The following is a 24,418-nucleotide window of genomic DNA, read 5'->3' on the forward strand; positions in this document are numbered from 1 at the left end:
GTGAATATATATTTATATATAATCACTTATATAAAAATAGTTATATTTTATGTCAAATAATATACATCATACAATAAATGTCACATTTAATGTGACAGATAAAATATAATAAATATTTAATGATATATATATAATAGAAGGAACCCTAAGAGTGGCATAAACAAAAAGCAATGGAGTTAGGAGAGAGTGACATCTGGTTGTAAGAAATCAAAGCAGGTCTTGCGGGATCTCATAGTCGTCTTCAAGATCTCCAGAATGGCTAAGTTATCAACAATATGAGTCCATATTTAAGGTGCAAAAAAAAAGCCAAGGAAATAAATAAGGCACACATTCAACAGCTAAAATTTGCAAATACAAAAAATGAAAACGCACAATATCCAGTGTGACTATGACAAGAGGGTGAAGGGCGGTCAGACAAGCCTGGACATACAGCCTGGTATCAGCACATGATGGATTATCTGAAAGCCAGGCTGTGAGGTTAGGTTTATCCAACTGACTGAAAGCACTGGAGGTTTTTGATCAGGGAAGTGACAAAAATCAGAGCTACGGTTTGGAAAGTTTCTGTTAAGTATACATGACTGAAGAGATTTAGGGGGCAAGACTGCTACTCAGAGGACCTTTGTATAATATAGCACAGGAGAGAAATAACAAGGAGCAAAACTGAAGTGAAGGTGGTGGCAGAGGGGGAGGAAACAAGAGTAGGAGATGTTTCATGGGGAGCTGGTAGCTATGCGTGGAGCCAACAGGTGAGAAATGACTGACTTTGTGAGCCAAAACAGTGGTGTCACGATTCAAAATGCAACAATGTCAGCCCAACAAACAAAGGTCTTCTGAGCATCTGCTGCACTGAAGGCCCCGTGAACCGTGCTGGGCGCTGGGCCCACAAAGACGAGTAAGACAGTACTCTGAGCAGAGTGTACCCAGGGGTTTGGTAAACTCATGAAGGAGGAAAACAAGTCAACAGCTATTCCTACAATTCAAGCTGGATCACTGCTTAACAATCAGGTGAGTGATTTCCATGATGGAGCCCGTGGTGAGGAGTAGGAGCCAGAGATACCGTTGAGGTGAGGGCATAAGGAACATTCGGGAAGCATGGTACGGAGAAAGCGGATCAGCTCATTAAGGAAAGAAAATGACTGAGCCAGATAGGTATGAAAAATATAGAAGAGAGCAAGAAAGGGTTTTGAACTTTGGATAATATGGAAGGAGGGATGAGGGAAACAGAATGTTGATTAGAAGCAGACTGGGAGCAAAAATTTTCCAAGTAAAAGAGTAATGCCAAGTAGGCAGAATTTTGTTATTGAATGAGTATACAATGCAAACGAGCCAGAACCAGAACCAATTTCATTTGGAATAATTTAAATGTGGGTCTTTACCTGCCTATTCTCTTGCCTACATGGTGAAGCTTCTGGGGGGCAGAGAAGAGGCAGAGTATGAGCAGTGGAAGTCTCCAGTTCCTCCCTGTCATGTGCACAAGTCTAATGAGCTTCTTAGTACCGATGGCTGATATGAAAACATGTTTGTATAAGTCTATCTTGTTGGTATTTGGATTATGATTATTTTGGTGGCATTTAAACATGTAATTATTTTGATGGCATTTAAAAACTGTCTTCCCAAGAATAAAGTAAAATATGATAACCTCGAGTTATATATCCACACCATAAGACATACTGCAGTCTCTAAAAAGAATGGGTGAGAAGTAAACCATTTGACTTGGAGTGATTTCCACACACAAAAAAATAATGAGTGGAAAAACAAGATAGAGAAATATGACTAATATGATGCTGGTTTTTGTACACAACAAACCAGTGCAAAACTCCCATATAACTGCACTTTATATGCAAATTATGATTACATGAGCTTGCAGAAAATATGGAACACCACATACTAGTTACCCATGAGGATAACTGAGAAGACGATTATGGGTGGAAGGAAGACTGGGTGGTAGTAGAGCCATAAAAAGAAAAAAAAAAGGATTGCACTTGAAAAAGCACACTGCAATAATTACATTTATAAATGCATATAAAGTTTTACATGTATATGTAAGTGCACTTGGAATATATTTATAGAGAAATTTGTTTAATAAAAGAGTAAAAAGCACAGGCAAATTTAGTAAGAGGGTATACTGAATTTCAAACAAGATGAAGGGGGAGCAAAAATATGGATTCACTTTCAATTTATTACCCCATCAGAGACTACTTCTGTTTCTTCTTGTGTTCAAAGTCAAGTCTTTGGAAACTGATCCTCCTGAACATATCAATTTTGTTTCATTTATGAGCTATTTCTGTGAAATCTCCTTTATATACCAGTTCCAATGGAAGAAAACTGACTTTTTTCCAACTATCACAGAGTAATCTTTCAGAGACGCTGTCCTCTCCATCTGACTAGTTCAATAATTATTTGCTTTCTGCCTGCCTCTGAAAGGCAGAACTTTAGTTGTGGTCAACTTCCCTACTTAACTGCAGATTTTCAAAGGTTTCCTCCAGAAGTGAATGCTATGCTGATTAGTATTCTTAGCTATGGTTCTGTGATACTACAGAGCCTTCATTAAACTGCTTTTCCCAGCATTTATCAGCAAAGTAGTTAGAAGCATCTGATTGCATTAATGAAGAATTCCCCTTGGTCTCTGCTGCCATTGCCAAGCCAGGGCCAATCGGTGGGAATAGATGACTTAAGCAGAGTTAGGACAGCAGAAATGGCATATGATTTATGGTGAATAAATGAACATTGTGCTAGAGAGTTCTAGGGATCCTCTGTATTATATCTTTGCTCAGGTGCTAGGGTACACTTTTCGCCACCATTGCCTGCTTATTCAAACTCTCCTCATTTTCAAGGCTCAGCTCAGTGTCCTCTCTCCCATTAAACCACCCTTGGTTCCGCTCCAGCTGGAAATAATCTTCAATCTTTCTGCTCCTTTTCTGTCCTGTAACAGTAATCAATCTGTATTCTTTCCTGGCATGTGTCACTTTTTACCTTATATAACAATACGGTAGCTTGTTGTCTGCACTTTCAGAGTTAACAGCTCTTAAAGAGTAGGTATCCTTCCCCATCAACTGTGTTAAGCCACCAGAACACTGCTAACAGTAGGTACACGATCAGTACTTGCTGACCAGGTCACCTCTCAGCTGAGACGAGACTCTGAGCCACCATCTTGGAGAGGCTCTGGGAGATTCCACTGGCAGCTGGATTACACTTACAACTACATTCTCTATTCAGAAATATTCAGATTGGAACTTCAGCAAATTCTATAGAGCAGAGACACGGTCAGAAAGAGCCCATTCCTCCTCGTGGCGCAGAAGATGCTATCCATGCTCCATCTTTCCCACTCTAGCAGCATTATCGGTGTTGTGCTTTTTTTATAATCTGTTGGTATTCTAAACATGAGAACAATGACCTTTGTGCTAATTAGTTGATACAGGAGCCTGCTGGGTCTAGAAGAATAAGACTTAAAGGAAATTGAGATTAGGTATTCTAATCATAAATATGGAGGTAATGACTAACGTTGATGATGAGATCAAATAAACATGCATCCATATTAATGTGCTTTTTAATCACCTTCCTCTGACTCAGATGTCCTCAGGATTGCATAGTAGTATATAACAAACATATTCAAGACCAGAAATACAAGGGAAAGTCTAGAAATATAAGGAAAATACTTCATTGCACTTTTTCAGATGAGCAAATAGATCATTGCTTTAAGCTTACAAACACATCGTCTGAAAAGCTGTTCGCAATTTGAAGGAAAGCATATGGAGTATATTATTTGAAAATATAATTAACATACTTAAAAAAATAAGCATAGCCCATTCTTCTCAGCTTTTGCAGACCCTTTTAATCTGGTAGTATTAAGAGTGTTTGAAGAAGAAATAAATAAAGGACATAGAACCATAGGGAAAGGGAGAGATTCTATTTTAGGTATGATGTCTGGGAAAAGAAAGTAAATATAGAATGTTTATGAGATTTATAACACCTCTAGATTGTGCCCACTCTAACACCATACACAGTCCTGTCAGAGATGTCTGATACCTCAAGTGCTTCCTGTCCTGATCAGGGATCAGGATGGCTCACTCTATTGGGGTTCTTGATCCTTTAACCTACCTTCAGCCTATCCAAAGACCTCTGGGAATTGTACCTGAGATTTTCCATGGCTGTATATGGGAATTTTTTCTCAGGAATATAAAAAAGTGTATTATTTGTTTTGTATCTTGTTGTGTAAACAAGGCAGCACACATATCAAGCCTTCTAGAACATCACTGGGGACAATCATGGAGGCAAGAGGATGTAGGTGTCTTCCACTGCCTATTGCATTGTGGAGCAGCTGAGAGGGGTCTAGAGGGCTTTTGTTGCATGATTAGGGGAGCACCAACCTCCCCAGCGTAATCAAGATTTGCGGTCCAAGCCCTAGGACCAGGCACATGTGCTGGTAAATCCTTGGACTCCAGCACTACTCTGCTGCTGCATTCCTCTTTTGTTGTAAGAAGTTGGGAAGACTGATTCTCCCTCTAATTTAGTTAGATGCAGTCAGGGAGCTGGGGTCCATGCTTTATGGTTGCAGATGTAACAGAACCTCCTGACCTGAGCTACACCTACTGAGATGGGTCTGGAAAGAGCCAGGAAGGCTGTAGGATGAAGTGGGAAAACTTCAGTTCCCTGTTCTCTCTCTAAAGTTTGCTACCTGGCTGGGGATAAATTGGCTTTGGGGAGAAAACAGATAGTCCAAGAAATCACTTGAGTTACCCTTCATTTCAGGTAAACATTGGTTTCCCTCCTTGCTCTTATTTTGATGCTATAATGATTCAAGCATTTGTCAGCTTAGAGAGAAGCCACACACTGCTTTTTCCATTCCCCTAGGCACAATTGCTAATGTCATCACCAAGGAGGCTGTTGGTTATTTATTCATCTGTTTGGTTGTGTTTGCTTATTTATATCCTGATTTAATTCATGGAGCCGTGGTACCCCAAGGGAGCTATTGTGATAAGACCCAGCTTCCTCCTGTCCATGTGTTCAGATGAAAAGAATGAGAAGAGGCTGAGGAAAGCAGGAGGGGCCTCTGGAGAATGACTGTGGGGAGCAGAATCCCAGGGGACCTGCATGGCGGTAGTGGTAACCATGTAACTCTGCCCCCATCCTCTTGGATTTTGCCCTTCACTTAGTTCACATGCTAGTGCAGGCACCCTTTTTTAAAAATATATAACTGAATATCTGAAGGCAGACAGAAGATTAAATCATTCTCATTTAGGCATTAATGAATTATGTCTCTCCCAGCTTGCAGCTAAGCTCATACGTGTGAGTGGTTGGACTGGGAGTGGAAAGGGAGGAGGCTGGGGTCTATGAAGCCTTCTGGGGTAGAGTAGACCTTGGGAGGTTGGGAAGATTAGAACACCAGCTAGACATCATTCATCTGGACATCTGGAGAGAGGGACATGGGAGTTGGGAGCTAAATGAATGAAGAATGGTGAGAAATATAAAAACAAACAGTACTTACTTCAGAGTTTCACGTGGGGCTGGTACGGCCTTATGACATCTAAAGGAATCTTCCTTTTCCTCCTCCCTCTTCATATCCTTCTCTTCTTCTTCTCCACACCTTCCCCTCCCTTCTCCCCTGCCTCCTCCTCCTCCATCCTGGAGCCACTAGACCTCTACTAAGGGAGAACTGTTGTACTATATAATCCTGCTATGTTATTGAGTAGATAAAATCATTCATGTGTTAGCAATGGAAGGGGGGACTAGAGAGCATCAGCTCCTTCAAGTGGCAAATAAGGAAAACAAAGCACCAAGAAGGGAAGTCATCCAAGCTCAAGGTCATTCTGGGACTAGAATCCTAGCTTCCTGACTCTGAATTAAGTGTTCTTTCTGTTCCACAATAGAATTTCCTGGGGTAAACAAAGAACTAAATACTTATATAGATATAATGCTATTTGACTCATAAAATAAACCATTTAACTGCCTGTTATGTGCCAATATTACACTAAAAGCTGGAAATTAAGGTGGGCATGACCTTATTTTTTAAAAGTGCTTCATAGTGCTTTGTTCATATTCCTTAAAATTATAGAATTGATCGTAATTTTCCCATTTTATGACTGTAGAAAGAAAAAGAGGTCAAATACATTTTAGTTTGATGACCCAAAATACAATTTCAGTTTGGATGACCTGGATTTATTTTTCTATTTGAGTTTTCCTGTTCTTCATTCTATATAAATCTCAAGATGAACCAATCACACCTGGGAAAATGAAAATGCTAAAGGAAGAGACAGGAATACAAAATAGAAAAGCTTACTGTTAATTCCTTGAAATCATACAGTTTGACTTAATTACCCCATCTTTCCATCTCATATGAACTCTACAGCCAATACAATGGCTGTACATAATATGAGGATAGGCTGAGATGTATAACTATGTAACAGGTGTCTCATAGGACACAGTAATCCCAGGTGTATAGAGCATAATAGCTAACATTAATACTGGTGAAAATATAATATTTATTTGGCTCCATCCTCAATTGCATTATATTCTCCCTGCAACTATACTGTCTCCCAAGTATTTCCAGGATGAGGTGCTGGGTTGGTTGAGTAGAGAAGCTAGGGTTTTACATGAGATCCTAACAAGTTCTTCTAGTTACTACACTATGCTGATCCCATTTCCTCTTGTCTGCTCAGCTCAGCAGTAATTCTGCTGGTGGCAAAATTGACAGCTTTGTAGACAGTGCCCACCTATGCAGGGTGGAGCCGAGGCTGCCAGAGCTGTGTTGAGAGTTCTGTGTATCTACAATACCCACCAGAACCTAATGCCCTCCATCACCACGGTCTACAGGTTAGAAGTTAGTAGCTCTGTTTTCAAACTAGGCTCACAGAGTTTAAGTAATTTGGCCAAAGTCACACAGCTAGACCCAGGGAAGGACTGTAAACAAAGCCAGTCTAGACTCTTAGCTTGCCTCCCAACGTTACACTAAATGTTCTGGGTTTACGAGGCAACTGGACACCAACATCTGTCTGGAGCCAGTCTTCCTCTGGCAAGCAGGCTCCCTGGAGAAGGGCTGCTGGTGCTAGAAAGTCAGGATAGCTGTGGCTATGTCTAAGCCTGGTCAGCTTAAGCATAACATTTTTTGACAGAGAGAGGCACTAGTGAAGAGAATTATCCTCTGTAGATGAACAGCTAAGACAGAGAAAATCTCCTTAATACACAAGTTTGGGGCAAAAGGAGATGAATCAGCCCCAGTTATACTGATTTGGCAAGATAATACTGCTTGGTTTCAGTAGACACATCTTCATTCTAAAATAGAAAAAAAAAAGGATTTGAAAGAGCTCGAACCACACAAGAGACCCCAGTTCTATTTGGACATGGCGCTTGACCAAATATAGTGCTGGAGAAGTAAGACAGATGACTGTTTTCTCCCCACCCCAAAGCCCTCTAGCTCAAGCAAGCAGAAAAGCCCTACCAGCCCTCCTGTACGTAGCCCCAAATCCAGCTCCCCAGCCAGGAGCCCCAGCAGCCTGGCAGGCTACGCCCAGCCAGTCTCTGGGGTAGGATGTCCTTTTCTGAGCTCTGCAGGCATGCTCTGAGTGCTGGGTCAACAAGAGGATGCAGGAGCTAGAAGTATCTCCTTATTTCCATCCCCCAACACTGGTGAGTATGTGGTATCCTGGAGTCTAACACATAAAGCTTTGAACATTCACTTTAGGAGGTGAGAATGATTGTTTCAGGCACTCCAGATACACATATGTACATAAAATCCATAATCCACATCCAAAATCAATGAAGCACATGTTCAAAATTTCTAAACTTTTTCACAACGTGGCAGATACATGGCATCTCATCTCTTTCTTCTGAAGAAAGACAACTATAAAACTAAATTCTCAGGTTGTAAATTTCACCTTATAGATTACATCTTCCAAGCCTGGCTTCAGATCCTCTTTAATGAGACTTTCCACGTACATGCTGTTATCCCACTGTGTTTCGGCAGTAATTTTAATTTGTCACCATCATCCCTGTGCCCTAACATGCTCCTTTCCCAGGTGTGGCAGGAATCTTATTCTAGCCCAAATGTCACTGGCTTTTGGGCAGCAGCAGCAGATACAGAGGTGGCATCAGCTCACATCCTGACATCAGGTTTCTCTTTAAGTGTGGGTGTTAAGTCTCTACAGATAACAATAAGAAGGAGCTGAAGCAAAGGGCAGGAAGGGGCCGGAGTTACTGGCTTTTGCTGAAAGGAAGAATGTCAATGATTTGCAATAGGAAGGCTGGGTGGGTGGAACCGTGAATCCAGTGATTATCTGATGCTGATGAGAAGGCTTATGACAGAGCTGGCAGGAAGTAGAAGATTCCACGGGTAAGCACGCTTAGCAGCCTGGCAGAATACAGCAGCGTGCAGACAAAGAATTCTAGCCCTCTCTGAAGGATGACTGTTGCTGTTACAAGCTCCTAATGTTTTTTTCAGTTCATTTCATTAATGAGTAGTGATCACATTCAAATTATCTCAATGAAAACATTATTTTGACAAATAAGGTTTGCAACTACAAAAGGACTCAATAAAATCTGGTTCTCTTGAGCAAGAGAAATAGAAGAGGTCTTAGTCATTCATTGTACAGATTAAAATAAAGCTTTGAGAGACACTGTACTATGTCACCCTTTTTAGCGTAGCTGAATGAATTTCGATTTTTAGAGTCAGGCTGACCTGGATTGGCTGTATGACAGACAAGTAATTTAACCTCTCTCAGCCTGATTCCTCATCCATTAAATGGGACCACATTCACTATTACATCTTGGAACAGTTAAGAAGATTAAATTAGATGAGAATAGTGATGCTCTTAGCAATATGCCTGGTACCCTGTAGAAACTCAGCAAATCCCTACTTACCTGTCTGTCCTTTGAAGTCTAAAGTCACCTATCAGTTCACTGTGCATGGCATGTTCCCCGACTTTTCTACAGAGCTTCAGGTGTGATCAAGTACTTTTAAACAGCTGGCAACAGAGAGCGGAAATGAGCAGAAGAGCCTGCAGTACCCTGGGAAGAGCCATAGACTAGAGTCCTGGGCTGCAATCCTGGCTTTGCTCCTTACCAGTTACGGGATATGGGGACATTGCTTAATGTCTTAAAAAGTCAGTTTCCACATCTACCTCAAGGAGATAATAACATCTACCTTGCAGACATCTATTCAAGACATCCTTCCTATGCACAGGCACTGGGCTTGAGATCCCACAAAGATGAATAAGACACATCAGTGCCTTCAAAAGCACCTGCAGGCTATTGAGGAATTAGTCGTGTATCCGCATAACAAAAACACACTCACTGAATATGTGATCTTCCTTTGAATTCCTTCGCAGAAACAGCAGAAGATAACAATGATGGGCACAGATTTACACCCAATAACTTTCAATCCAGGCTCTTCTACTTCCGAGCTATGTGAATTCAGGCAAAAAGACTTTACCTAATTTTGAGAATGAGGAAAATAATGGAATTGTAAAGATGAAAGATGGCATACGTAAATGTGAAGAATGTAGTAAGCATTCAGTAAAACATTAGCTCTTTTTAGTCTGCTATCGGTATCCCCTGCATATGGCACTGAAGGTGAAAAGTTTGAGGGGGCTCCCTTGCATATCCTACGTGTCTCCTCACACCAATAATCCATGCAGGAATATCTCCTAGTCTCTGCGCTGAAAGATGGAATTCATTGTTCTGACACTGTTAGGTAGGTATGTCTACAATTTCAAAAGTCCAGATTTTAACATTTGAACTTTTTTTTTTGAAAGAACATAATGACGGAAGCTATTTCTTTTCCCACTTTTTTCATATAAATGCTATCTTACCACTTTTTATTTTTAAGAGTCTTTCATTTCATTTCTATAAGTTACCAAGAAAAGCATAAACTTTACTTGCTCCAAGGAAACCGTAAGATGGTAATGAGCTCCAGGGAGAATCACCTGTAGCAGAGCAAACATTGCTACCCCAAAAGGTCTCCTTGGCATGTGGGTTAATTTGAGCTGAAAACAGTCAAGGCCTGAAAGAAAGAAGAAACTTTGATCTTCCCTCCAACTGACTAAAAGAATGTAGACAGAAGACCTATTCCAGGAAGGGAGCTATCACCATAGACAAGAGCAACCCAGCCAAGCCTGTTTGTTAAAATTCCTCTCTGTGTCCCATTATCACTGCGTGGTCCTGCAAACATTTGTTTACTGAATATTTGCTATTTCATCTTCATGTGGCTCGCCTTCCTCCCTTTTGAAGTCCCAAATCATTATCCCCAACATCCTCTTTTTTCTTTAGCCAAAGATGATGCTTAAGGTGAGGGTTTCAGCCATTTTGGCAAATTACTCAGTTGTCCTGGATCTCTCCCATGCATACATGTTATTAAACTTGTTTGATTTTCTTCTGTTAATTTGTCTCATGTCAATTTAATTCTTAGATCAGCCAGAAGAACCTAGAAGACTAGTGAAAAATGTCTCCCTGCAGAGACAGATTAGAGAATCAATTAGGAAAGGAAAAATGTTCAGGATCTCATTTTCAAGGTCCTTGAAAAGAAAATCTATTTCAAAGGAAGAGGAATTCTTTTCACAAATGATAGTTTCAGTCCCTGAATCCTATGCTAACCCAAACCCCAGCTGTGTTCATTTTACTTCATTTTCCCTCAAAGTGGAGATAAATAAGGATGAAATACTGCGCATATGTAGCATCTTGTTTCCAAGGAGTCCAATAAATTTAAATATACCATCTCATTAATCTTCCCAGCAGTCTGGGAGAGGGAAGTGACAAATGTAGTGTCACCCTTGCAAATGAGGAAACCAAAGAATGACAAAGGGAACTGAATGGCCAAGAACACAGTAGTGCGAGTGACAAAGCGGGAAAAATAAATTGGGTCTTGGAAATTATGATTATTTCAAGGGCATAAGAATATCCATAAATTATAAATAGTGAGATAAGACCCGACTGCTGATTGCTTAGAGTATACTTAAGTCAAGCAGGGAACATGTGGGTTTTCAGTTATGCACAATAGATCTCAGGCGCTCCAGGTGCCTGGGATGACGCTAGCAGATGTCCTGTTGGGTTTCTTCCTCCTTCCTTCCCACAATTGTATGTCACTTCTCATACTGTGATGAATTTCTGACATCCAGTAATTGGCTATAGATTTCCAACTCTAACTTTAGGTTTTTTTGTTTTCTTTTTCATTTTCCTCTTCTCTCACAACTCCAAGTCAAGTCATATACCTATTTTCTTTCCAAAGTCTGCCTATATAAAGGACAATTAAATTCCTGTCCCTTTTCTTTAAGTTAAAAAAAAGTAAAGTGGTCTAGAAGATTAAATTTTCTCAGTACGTGTATGGGTGAAACTGAATTAAATAAAGTATATAATCATCTAAAGCTATTTTTCATCAAATGAGGGTTAAGTTGTTTTTTCTAACCCACTAGGAATCATGTTTATGGGTGAGAATATTGTTATAGCTTGATTGTTAGGAAAGTGGGAGTCAGAATTTTTATAAATCATCAGCTGACTGAAAACATCAAGGTACCTCTTAAAACAGTTTAGGAGAGCAGATAAGCAAATTACTTTGGTATCAAAATCAAGTCTCTGAGAGAAGAGTAGGGACACCTTGATCATGGACATAATAGGCAGCTGCTTACTTAGACCGGATTCAGAGCTGCTGGGCAGGAAAGCCTTTGCACTCACTGCCTGCTATGCCTCTTCACTCACCAATGACCAAGAGACTCAGACCAAGAAAAATAAATCCTGACTTATACGATTAGCAAAAAGGCATAAATTGTCAACTATCCTACAAGACAGCATTAAGTTCATCCTGAGAGTAAGTGTTAAGAGAAGGCAGTGGCGGGGATAACCACATTACCATAGGTAAGTGCCCAAAGTAAATTTTAGTGGCATTATAGTGTAGTTAAAAGCATGCAGAGTAAAGAATAGGTCAACTTTCAGCCACTTTCTAGCCAAGTGACCTTTCAAGGTTGTTAATGGTAGTGAATGTAAGTTCCTGCTGCATGGTAGACCACAGTAAATGTTATTTATTGAAATTATCATAATCTTCTGTATGTTACTTTTGCCTTCTCAAAACACACATAATAATCTCTATTACCTCAAATTGTATCAATCAAATTTTAATGTTTCAGAGAGCATATTAATTAACTGCAATTTTGTTTTCAGTTAATATAAATTTGACATCTACTGCAGTAAAAGCATGGCCCAATTTCTTCTATTTAAATGTCCTGCGGTTTGAGCAAGGTGGGAAGAGTTGTTTTTATTACAGTACAAAATACCTAAGCACTTGATTCACTTATACCCCATATACCTACATGTTTTACTCATATCTAACAATGTCAAATATTGATAATAATTATCATAATCTCCTTTATGCTTTCATCTTGTCATTCTTAATTTATGTTTTTGTTCTGTTTTATCACCCATATTTTGAATCATCCTGCAAATAATGTGACCAGGCAACAAAATGTGACAAAGTATAGACCACTATGCCCATAACCCTGCCTGCCTCTGATGGCCACTGATGTGTCTACTTGGCCTGAGCTGGACACCAGTTCACAGAATTCCTTTTCTAATACACTGCTGGTTAGAATCAGTGAACTGTGCATAGGTCAGATAATTCTAGTAAAAGTAGTTAAAGCAGCAGGAACAAGAAAAGAGTGGAAGTCACTACTACGAGCTGGCAGTAGCTGTTATTATAGTACATGGGTGTGGACCACAGAGACTAGCAAACCACTGAAAAGATAGCTTGAGAAGGAACTTCAGAAGAAGAAGTCTTATGTTAGACAGCTGTTTGATAGTGGTGCTAAATTAACGTGATCCAGGGAAGGCACCAAGGAGCAAGGTCTTTCCTGCTGCCTTTGGATTTAGACAAACAAGAGAAGGAGCAGCCTACTTTCCCTTCTTTACGGATGGAGTTTCCACAGCTTCCCTCTCTTCATGAAAAACCACCTTTGATGAAATGTCATTGTTTCCCTGCCTACGAAGTGATCAGCATCATAAATACTGACAGTAACTTAGGAAATTTTCAGACCTAGAGTTTCAGAAAGCCTCCACCAGGCAGAGAACTTGCACTGTTTCAATGCCTGAGATTTGTGAACCAATTTTTCCAGCTGTATGAAACACTGGGAATCACATTTCCTTTAAAAATGAGCTTTATTGATAATGCATCACTATGGGTTGAACTGTGTTCCCTTAAAAAGACATGTGGAAGTCCTAACCCCCACGCCCAGCACCTCAGAAGGTGACCTAAATATTTGGAAAAGGGGTCATTACAAAAATAATCAAGTTAAAATGAGGTCACTAGGGCAGGCTCTAATCCAATATGACTATTGTTCTTATCAAGAGGGGAAATCTGGACAAAGGAAAAAACATGTATAAAGGGAAGATGATATGAAGAGACAAAGAGAACACCGTGTGAAGGTAGAGGTGTGAGGCATCTACAAGCCAAAGATTGCCAGCTTATACCTGAAGCTAGGAGAGGGGCATGGAAGATTCTTCCTTACAGCTCTCAGAAAGAACCAAACCTGCTGGTTTTGAACTTCATTTTTGTAACTCTATTACATAGCCCTAGGAAACAAATACACACATTAATATATAATTTGAATTACTAGTTCCTAGTATACAAGAAAAAAGAAATAGACTTGGAGTAAATTTTCCAAATATCACTGGTTTTATTCCAAACAGAAGAAACTGCTTTTAGTCCCTCAGAGAAAATATCTTTATGGTTGAGTTAAATACATTTATGTTTCCATAGATGATATTCATAGTAAGGCTTCTCACTAAAATCTCTAACTTCTATCCCAACTGCAAACCATCATACATTAATCCCCTAATTAGTTAGGTTCTTAGCCTTTATGAATGAGTAATCCTTCTTGCAATAGTTCCCAATGCAGCAAGGATACCTATATTCAACTTAAACTACAGTGACTTCAACATCCTTCTTATTTCTGAATTCTTTGTGGAGATGAAGGACTAACCCAGGAGAAGCCTGTTTCATTTTCATCTGTGACACCTCCTTTTCAATATCAATTATTCCCAGTTAGACCCAAATGGCAAATCATTCAACATGACTTCTGTCAAAACTAGAAGTATTTTTGCCAACCGGTAGCCAAATGGAATTCCTACTAGAAGAAATGTTTTCATTTGTCGCTTAAACATAAACTCTATTCTGAACAAAATGTGCAATTTCTACTATATAAGAGTTTAACCAATTATTTTTTGAGAGTAATAAATGTATTACCAAAAGTATTGCCTGAATGTTTCAGATATGAAGATGAGAAAATTAATTCTTCTTTCTGAATGGCTTAATCTTGACTGTCTCATTACTGTTTCTCTTCCACAGGACTAGGAAGAAGAAATTTATTTGGTCTTAATTCAATCACATGAGCAACTTTGCTGGGCCAACCAGAGCCAATTACTGTCGTGTGAGCAGTGTGTATGACAGCTGAGTAAAACTGAAGACATTTGACAGTGTTAAGAAGAACTTTATTCAATCTCTGGCCAAATGCTAAAGTAACTGCTTGCCAGGGAGAGGTTTCTTCCCCTTGAATTTGAGATTGCAAAGCACTCTTTTTGAAAGAAAACTTGGCTTTAGCAAAGGTGCATGTGAGACCATATTTTCTTTTCATTTTCCACAGATGTTGTTTGTTTCTATGTCTCTACATTTCATGCATATTTGATCCCTCTTTCCATCTATTAAAAAAAAGAAAGCTCTATTTCTTTCTGGCAAACACTGGCAATATTCTTTTACTTCACATCATTTTTTAAACATGTTGACTTGGCCGTAGCAAAAGTAAAGTTCTCCAGAGAGAAGAAAATGAATGATAAAATACGGAAAAGGGGGCAATCTAAATTTTAAAAAGTTATTAGATCAAATCTATAATTTAAGCAGAATGAATAATAGTTCATTTGTGAGATGAATGACTACATTTATATCATTTTCAATCCCAAAGTTTCTGTGCTTGTGTCAATAAAAATATATGAAGTAACTGGAAACATAATACACAAATTACTTTTCTACTTTTTCAGGAAAAAAAAAAGTTTCTCCCAGTCTTTTTAAAGTTTCTTAATCCATAATGCATAGCCACAAGCAATATAAATCAATCAACCTGAGAGCTGGAGGAAGCTGCATAAATTAGCAAGTGGTGAGAAGAGGACACAGCCAAAGTCTCATTTCAGGTAGCAACATAGGATTGTGGTGACTGTATACTTTATCAATCTGCTACAATTAATTAGTCAATACTGTACACATTTGCAGCATAAGATATACAAAAGTATGGTCATTATCCTGAAGGCTCTCATGTCAACCTGAAGTTGAAGGGCTGACCTCTCTCTCCCAGGCTATAGGCAAGCTTTCAGGACTGTCAGATATGTGGAAGAGGAAAGGTTGTACTGTTTCACTCCAGAAGAAGAGAAACACTGTGGGGTTCCCCCACAGTTCTACCAACAGGAGTTGTAGTGTAAAACTAGAGGTGGCCTTTACACACTAAGTACATTTCCAAGTATTTGAATTCTCACTAGAGAGAACGTTCCACATATGCTGGTATCCAACTGTGCTAAGTAATGGAGAAATAAGCAAAAGACACCTGAAAATATTGCTAGAAATTAGTGATTCTGAGGCACTACTAACATTTGAGAACCACTGCATTAAAAAAACAAAATGGCAAGATTCAGAAAGGCATGGGAATATGGTTACAGTATCACTCCACTTCAAAGTCAAGATTCAGGAAAATAAAAGTAGAGGTAGAAAGAGAACAGAGATGGATATTGTTTGCTTTGACAAACACAATTCAGGTTTTTCAGATGCCTTATTACATCACCAACAATGTACTCCTGGTGGGATAATTAGTAGCTTAAGGAAAAGGTATTTAAACTGTAGTTTGAAGGGCAAAATCAAAAACTGACAAGTTTAGAATTTCTTGGTAATTATTAGGTAGAATAATGATTGTTACATGAAAAGAAAAACCCAGAACTACCCAAAACCAAAATTCCTTCTAGTACTGTATTTCTGTGATTCCATAGACAGAAAGAGAATTTTAACTCTGGTATTTAACCGTTTAGTATCTAGACCTATATTACTACATCTGAATATTCAAAATCCGAGGCCAAAACTTCTGTCTCAATTTTAACCCAAGGACATACACATGAACAGAGAGAATATTATTGAAACTTGATGGGATGCAACTTGTGATGTAAAACAGTGAAAGGACAAAGCTTATCAAAAAGAAACAGACGTAATAGGAAAATGAAGAAGTTACATACAGCGTAGGAATTTATAGTTGAGAGTAGAAATGTGGTAGAAAAAAACTTGCATGTTAAAGAGAAAATCAAATGTGAAAGTAACAATGAAAGAGTACTGTGAACTTCCATCCCAGAGAGAGAAGACGTGATGCTTTCCTTAAACAGATAAAACACTAGGGCAGGGTCAAGAAAGAGTAGTGATGGAGCTTCTGATCATCCTAATGGCTCCTGGAAGACATTCAACTCAATAACAGAATATAAAATATGTTTTCTTATCTTAACAGCAATTTTGTCCTTCAGACAGGAAAGGCAACCACCCAGGACTTTATTATTCTGGGTCTAATTTTGACTAACAGAGAAATGGTTTATAAGTATGTTTGAAATTTGGGGAAAGGCCATTTTGCTTTGGGGGGATTATAATAAAAAATGAATAGAAATATTCACAAACTGTTCTTTGGAAGAGCATTTACTATTTTTTTTTTGAAGAGCATTTAATTTTGGGTGTCAATATTTATGCCATGTCATTCATCATTCTTTAAAGGCTCTTTGAATGATGTCATCTAAGTCAACTATTTTATTCTGGCGATGAAGCTATTTCTTCATCCAGATATGATGTACATCTGATCGCTTTAAGTTAAACATATTTCGCTTCAGTTAAACATATTTAACTGAACTGAACTGGATGACAAATGGGGAGAGCTTTAACTGTTGGTCTCCAAATATTAATGTTAGCTGAGGTTTTACATAAAATGGACGGGTCTCAAACTTTAGGGTGTTTTAGGAACATCTAGAAGACTTATTAAAACATGGAATTCTGGGCTCTGTCCCCAGAGTTTTTGTTTCAGTAGGTCCACTGCGGGACTGAAAGTGTGCTTTTCTAACTAGTTCCCAGATGCTGATGCTCACAGTCCCCCAACCATTTGGCGAAACTCAGATCTTATGAAAGAAACAATGTTGCGTTGATGTCCCTCTAACTGAAAACTTTCCAATTCTCTTTCTGCCTGAAAAAAGGAGTCACTCAGTAGTTTCTCAATCCTGTCTATACATTAGGAGACCCCCCAGAAAGTTTTTAAAGATTCTGTTGATTGAATCTGCATTTCCAACCTGACTATCAGTATGAGTTCAAATTCCCATTCTGCAGCCAGTGTTGAGAATCATTGTCCTTTATGCTAACAATCTGGAGAGTTTAGCTCTTCAACCTCATCCTATTGGCATCATCATCTGACAGCTGTCAACTTGGCAACTTAACTTCAAACTTTGAGATAATTAGGTGGCTCAGCACAGTAAATGGCTTCCTTTGTTGTTACAAGGGCTAATTACCTAGATCATAGTTACCATTATCCAAAAACCGTGATTTTGAGTTGACAGATCAAATACTAAGCTTTTTTACTACTACATCATCAACGAACAAGCATGTCTTGAACATTTATTTGCAGCATACTCAGGGGAAAAAAGCCCTTTATATGCATTCTGCAGGTAGAGAGGGAGCCAGGATCTCATACACATGAAATCTAGTTGTTGGTTTCCTGCCAGCATTTTCAGAGATAATAATAATATGTACTGCCCTGGCAAATCCCTTGAAACAGTCAGCGGCTGGGGGACAAAACTGTTGTAATCTATTGTAAAGGACAGTATACAGTGGGTGTTCATAGGACTAATTTAACAAAGTCTGATAATTTTAAGAAAGTGAAATTTAAACAAACGTAAGCTTATAAAAATATTTTCCTTGGTTATGAAATCGAGACTTTCAATTCTACATGTTTTATATTCAGTACTTAACATTTGTTTTTAATCTGTGAGACCAAATGGCTGAATTGCTGCAAATGGAAAAAATGGGGAAGTGATTTTTAATTCTACATTGTTCATTTGATTATGACTTTGTTTCCTTATTTATATGTCCTAAGGGAAACATTTCTCAAATCAATGGGCTAGCATACTAAGAACACATGTTTATTATACCATTTTTCTAAGGACCATATTCAGGAATAAATTGGTAGATGTTGACAGAATTGATAGATACTATGTAATATATTATCCATCTTCTCAACAATGAAGAAAGATTATCTTCATGATGGCTGCACACATTATCAGTGATTGAGTCACCTACAAGAATGTGATGTATTTAACTATTATATTATTATGAAATTATCATAGAGTTTTATTAAAATAATTGATCATATTTGCATCTAGATTAAGGAAAATATATTAATTTATATTTGTAATGGGAAATAGGCATTTTCATAACGACTATGACAAATATTTAAATATATGTGACTAAATTTTCAACCATAAGTTCTCATGTTTATTACTTTAATCTTTTCCTTAATTCAATAAAAAAACTTTTATAAAAACATAATTTTACACAAGAAATTTTGTGTGCTTACTAAATACTAAACTTCAGTACTTACAACAGAGAGAATCTAGAAATGCGAAGGAAAGAGTATAGAAAAATCATCTCAGAAGCTCAGGAACTTATTTACAGAGTTCAACTCCAGAGTGCTTGCTAAATGTTGTGTTTCTTTCCAGAAGCAACAGAGAATTCACCATTTAACAAGAGTATGAGCAATAACCAAAAAAAGGCATGTTTTAAGAGTGACTAAAATGTGCACTTTAAATGGGTAAGGGATGGAATTGTAATGAGATCTTGTTCAATCTGTGGCAACAGCAAAATGAAAAATGGTAAGCTAGACGCTTGGGCATTCATCTTGAAAAAGAGAGACGAAACTGCAATTAGCTTAAAGACCTAATCAAACCATTAAGTATGCAAAACTGCGCTCTAATTGTAGGAATTTTATTTGTCAATTTTAAGAATTACATTGGACTGATATTTTCTTTAGACATGTATATTATGTTTTCCAGATATATATGTTAATATAGATGGAGATATATAAAACAGAGAGCAAATATAGATGCTGAATGTTTTTACTTTAAAGAACTATTTTCCAGTTTTCTTCTTGTCAAAATAATGTAATTTGCCAGAAGCCTCACCAAATTTAAATAATCTGGGCCCTAATAATTGAGGCATGAGGTGAAATTTACTTAATTTTAGAATACTAGCTCAAGCCAGCATTAGCAGCAGTATCTAGCACTCTGGAGTTGAATTAAAGAAATATATTATTTAATAAGAGTTAAAAAGAAGTGATATATGTATGTGTGTGTGTGTGTGTATATATATAATTATATAATATTTAATATAATATATTTAATATAATTATATGTATAATATATATAATTTGTGTGTATATACATATATAATTAAAGTATATATATTAAAGTATAGGGAAAAGAAGACAGCATAGTGACCAAGTAGTTATTCTACAGGTTAGTGATCCAAAAAGGCAAAAAGGACAACAGATATGAGAGAGAATAGAGGATGACAGTTGTGAATGTCTTCACCTGTGCACAATTCTTATCACATAGCATGTGCTCAATAAAATTGTCCTGAACAACTTGATGAAGGCCATATTTATGGCATTATGATTTTAAACTTTCAGGGAAATTAAAATAATAAATAAGAGATACTAAACATAGAGAAAATTATAAAACATAAACAAAATATAAGTAATCTTAACAATACACAGAACATAATCTTTCATATTTATGATACCTGTTGCTCCTCAAACCAAACTGTATTCATTAAAATAGACAAGATGTACTTCCTGACTTATGTCCTCAATAGGAAATCTTCCCTTCACTCTATGCCTCGCTCTTCAAAGCACTCACCTCCTATAAGCTAGATTGTTTAAAGGAAAAAACAAAATAGATCATGCTACTCTTATACTTACACTTTTCCAATAGTTTCCCACTGTACTTCAAAAACAAACAAACTCTGTATCATGAACTACAAACCCCTGCATCATTTGGTCTCTGTTCACACCAGCCTCCTATCTCCAACTCATCTTCCTCTTTCTCCGTGTCCCACTGCACTAGGATGCTCTTCTCAGTACCAGAAATACACCAAGCTCCTTCCCACCTCAAGACCTCCAGGGATGCAGCTCACTCTGCCTGGAATATCAGACTCCTCCTTCTTTGCCTGGGGTACTCCTCAGGTTCCAGATAACTGCGACTTCTACAGAGAGACTTTATCCCATGATCCTGAGTGTAAGTAGGTTCCCTGGTGTTACCTGCTCCCATTGTTCACTGCTGTCTCCCTTCGTGGTACTTATCACGGGTGGGAATTATTTAATCGTTTATTTGGCCATCTCCAGTCTTCCCCTTTAGAGTGGCGACCCCATGAGGGTGGAAACTGCTTCTGTTGGGTTCACCACTTTGTACTCAGCACCTAGCAGAAAGCCTGACATACAGTGAGTGCTCAATATTTCTGAGATGACCATTCCAGATGAATTCCTATAAATCACAGAATAAGTGACAGTCTTAGGTTATCTAGATAATTTACTTAATTTATCTACTTAAATTATCTAGATAAATTTTATTCTTTACTTTGCAAGTGAAATGACAATTTAATGACCAAGAAAAATTCATTTCTACCCAACTGTCCATAAAAAAGCAGAAGTTACTTCAAAAAGCTAACAAAACTATGGAATTGGGACAATGAGAATGAGTCCATATTGTCATCTATTCATGAAACCCTAAAGCCAGAATGGTGGTAAAATATTTTATTCATTTAATTTCTTAATAGTTTATTTCATTGTAGTAAGAACAATTAACATGAAATTTACCCTTAATTTTTTAAGTGTACAATACAGTATTTTGACTGTAGGTACAATGTTGTACAGCAGGTTTCTAGAGTTTATTCATCTTGCTTAACTGAAACCTATGCCCATTGGTTAGCAGCATCCCATTTCCCCCTCCCCTGACAACCACTGACAACCACCATTCCACTCTTTGATCTATATAATTTGACAATTTTAGATACTTCATATAAGTGGAATGATGCAGTGTTCGTCTTTCTGTGACTGGCTTATTTCCTTTAGTATAATGTGCTCAAGTTTCATCCATGCTGTTGCATATTGCAAAATTCCCTTCTTTTTTGAAGTTTGAATGATACTCCATTGTATGTGTACACCATCTTTTCTTTACCCACCCATTTGTTGATGAACATTTAGGTTGTTTCCATATCTTGGCTGTTGTGAATAATGCTACAGGGAACATAAGAGTGCTAATATCTCTTTAGGATTCTGATTTCGATTCTTGTAGATAAATACTCAGAAGTGAGACTTCTAGATCATATGGTAGTTCTAGTTTTAATCTTTTGGGGAATCTCCATGCTGTTTTCCATGGTGACTCCACAATTTTACATGCCCACCAACAGTGTGCAAGGGTTCCAATTTCCCTACATCTACATCAACACATTGTCTTTTGTTTTTTAAACTTGTTTGAGTTTTTTTAATCTTCATGAATATTTATTCAATTCAACTGTAAATAACACTAAATCAAGCTCTCCATTTAAAAAAAAAAACATATTTACTGAGGAAATGAAAACTTACATCCCACCTCCTATTCCAAGGCAACAGGTACAGTGATGATGACTTGAAGAGACAAACGATATTTGACACTTTGAAAAAGCCAGTGTCACATGATGAAGGAAAAGAAATTCAAACAGTTGCTCAGAACATAGTCACAATTTTCATTTTAAATTTTCAATGTAAAAGAAAAAAAAGATGTTCTGCAGGATTTTCTTTTCATTTACAAAGATTATTGTTTAAGGAAGAAAGGAAAATAGCAATTAAAAACTGTTTAATGAATATGAGCAAATGACCATACAAAAATGTTAATAACCAGAAGCACTCAACCATGTGGATTTGGGCTCCTAAAGTGGTCTTTAAGTGATTGGAAAATTCAAGTGCTCTTGTCTGCTATTCTGAAGTGCATTTGTGTAAGTCAAGAATTGCAACAAGAGGATTGTTCTTGGCTTTATAAATACTTACTATGAACTTTAGAAATCCAATCTGGTATCTTCATGTACACAATTATCACAAAGATAATAACTGCAGATGGTATATGAACTCTAAATCTCTAGCCTTCTGGGATTTTTCATTCCTGATTTTGTTATCATAAGCTTTTTACCAATATACAATGTAAACAGATTCCATTTTTAGATATTTTGAGAGCAAAGGAAAAGAGTCTATGTAATCTCTACTGCCATAATATTATTGGTTTACTTATCTATAGAGAAATGTAGTGATTTATTTATAGGTATCTAAAACATTATCGTGGTGAGTTGATTAAAAAGAATTAAAAAAAAATATGGTTCTTTTGAAAGTCTCCATTTTCCTGCTTCAAAGCAGTGTCACAATAACCATGATAAATAGAGAGATTGTGTATTCTTTTCTTAAATTTCATTCATGACATTCTTGATAGAATTTTTCAATGACCCCCAAATCAGGGACTTTCCCAGGAGACAAAAAGTGTCCGATCTGTAAGGCCAACAAATCCAAGTAGTTTTTGAACAAAAGCGGTTTTAGAGAACGTGAATGCATACTGGAGACTAAACCAGCTCCAAACCTACCCACAGATGGAGATGGAGATGGTGACAGAGACAGAGATGGAAATGGAGATGGAGAGATAAAGATAGAGACAGAGTTAGAGACAGATATTCTCAGGAATATAGGAGAAGCACAGACCAAATATAAATGGTACCTGTCAGAAATTTTAAAGTGTTTAGGCTATTAAGTTACAAAAATATATTTCTTAATTTTCTGACTGAGATGATGACCGCTTTGTTGGTTACAGACTGAAATAAATGCTTACAAGAGACATGACCAAAATGTGACAAAACTTCAAGAAGCAATAAAACATAATAATCAGCAATTAATAGATTACACAGCACTCTTAAATTTTCTTGTCAGGTAAGAGGATTTGTGAAGCTAAAAGTTACATAGAAGAGAATGTTAAAAATTAAGTTCTCTTAATGTATTGTTATTTATTTGCACATATCTTTGTAGGTCACAGTCTTATGTTTTGGCAAACTAACATTTTACGTATCTTCAATGAGAATGTCATTATTTCCCAGTAAGAGAATTCAATATTGATACTTATGTCAGGAACAAAATGGAAGAACATCATCCTCATTTCTGTAACTACTTCACTTTTTTTCTTTTCTTTTGACTCGGAGAAGTGTCTCCTCTCCATTTAAGATGAATTCTTATGTATGTGATCTTTGTGTGATTCCTCCCCAACTCCATGAGGATAATAACCCAGCATTGATCCGCCTGTCTCCCTCTCCATTGTTGCCTCAATGATCCTCAAATTGCCCCCAATCTTTGAGCAATCATTTTTCTCTCTTCTTTATTTTGCTAAAAAAAAATTCACTTGGTGTATTCCCGCTGCTTCCAGTCCCATCCCAGCCACTCACTTTCCCTGAGAACTGGCTTTTGTCTCAGCCTCACCTGTGGCAACTCTCTATAAAGTCTCCTTCTAATCATAAAATCCAGTCATTTTCTAAATTCTCCTCCTGAATATTGTTGAAAACAAAATTTTCATGGAAAAAAACAACCTCTCCTTCCTTGACATCAAGAAAAATTGTCTTCCACTGGTTCTTTCTACAGTTTGGTTCTTTTGTTTTCTTTCTCCAACTTTACTTCCCATCCCTTTTCCTGCTCTTGCCCCTTAGTTTCCAGTGGCCCTTATCTTTACCCATTGACCTTTGTTTCAACACTCTCTGTCTGTCCCTATAATCTTCATTTATAAACTCTATGAAAAGTATTTCCAAATATGTATCCCCAGCAACTGCTAAACCCTTCTTGGACGTTGCACTGACACATGAACTCTGTGTTCTTAAGCAAGATATCATCCCCAAACTGTATCTTCTCCGAAGAATCTCAAAATTTTTCAATTATCTTTGACTTTTCCCTTTCCATAAATCCTTTTTTCTTATGTCTAATCAGTACTCAAATATTGTATTTCATTTTTTCATAGTGTTTGTTTTTCATAGTGTTATTCACATCCACCTCTTCCTAGTTCCTCCTGCTACCATTATTCAATTTTAGACCCTTATTAACATAGTCTCTTCAACTCCCTTTCCCTTCAGTGCATTTGCTACTTTGTCTTCAGATTAGACATCCTTAAATATAGCTCAGATTATGTGCTTCCTTTACCAAAAACTTTCAATAGCTCAAATAAATTTCAGATCCTCTCTGTCATTCATAGACCTGCTTGACGTTCATAACAAATTACTCCAAATTTTAGTGTTAATGAACAGGAATTTGGATAGGGCATAACAGGGATGGCTTGTCTTTGC

Source organism: Camelus dromedarius, chromosome 13 (genome assembly GCF_036321535.1).
Source record: "Camelus dromedarius isolate mCamDro1 chromosome 13, mCamDro1.pat, whole genome shotgun sequence".
Classification (NCBI taxonomy): Eukaryota; Metazoa; Chordata; class Mammalia; order Artiodactyla; family Camelidae; genus Camelus; species Camelus dromedarius.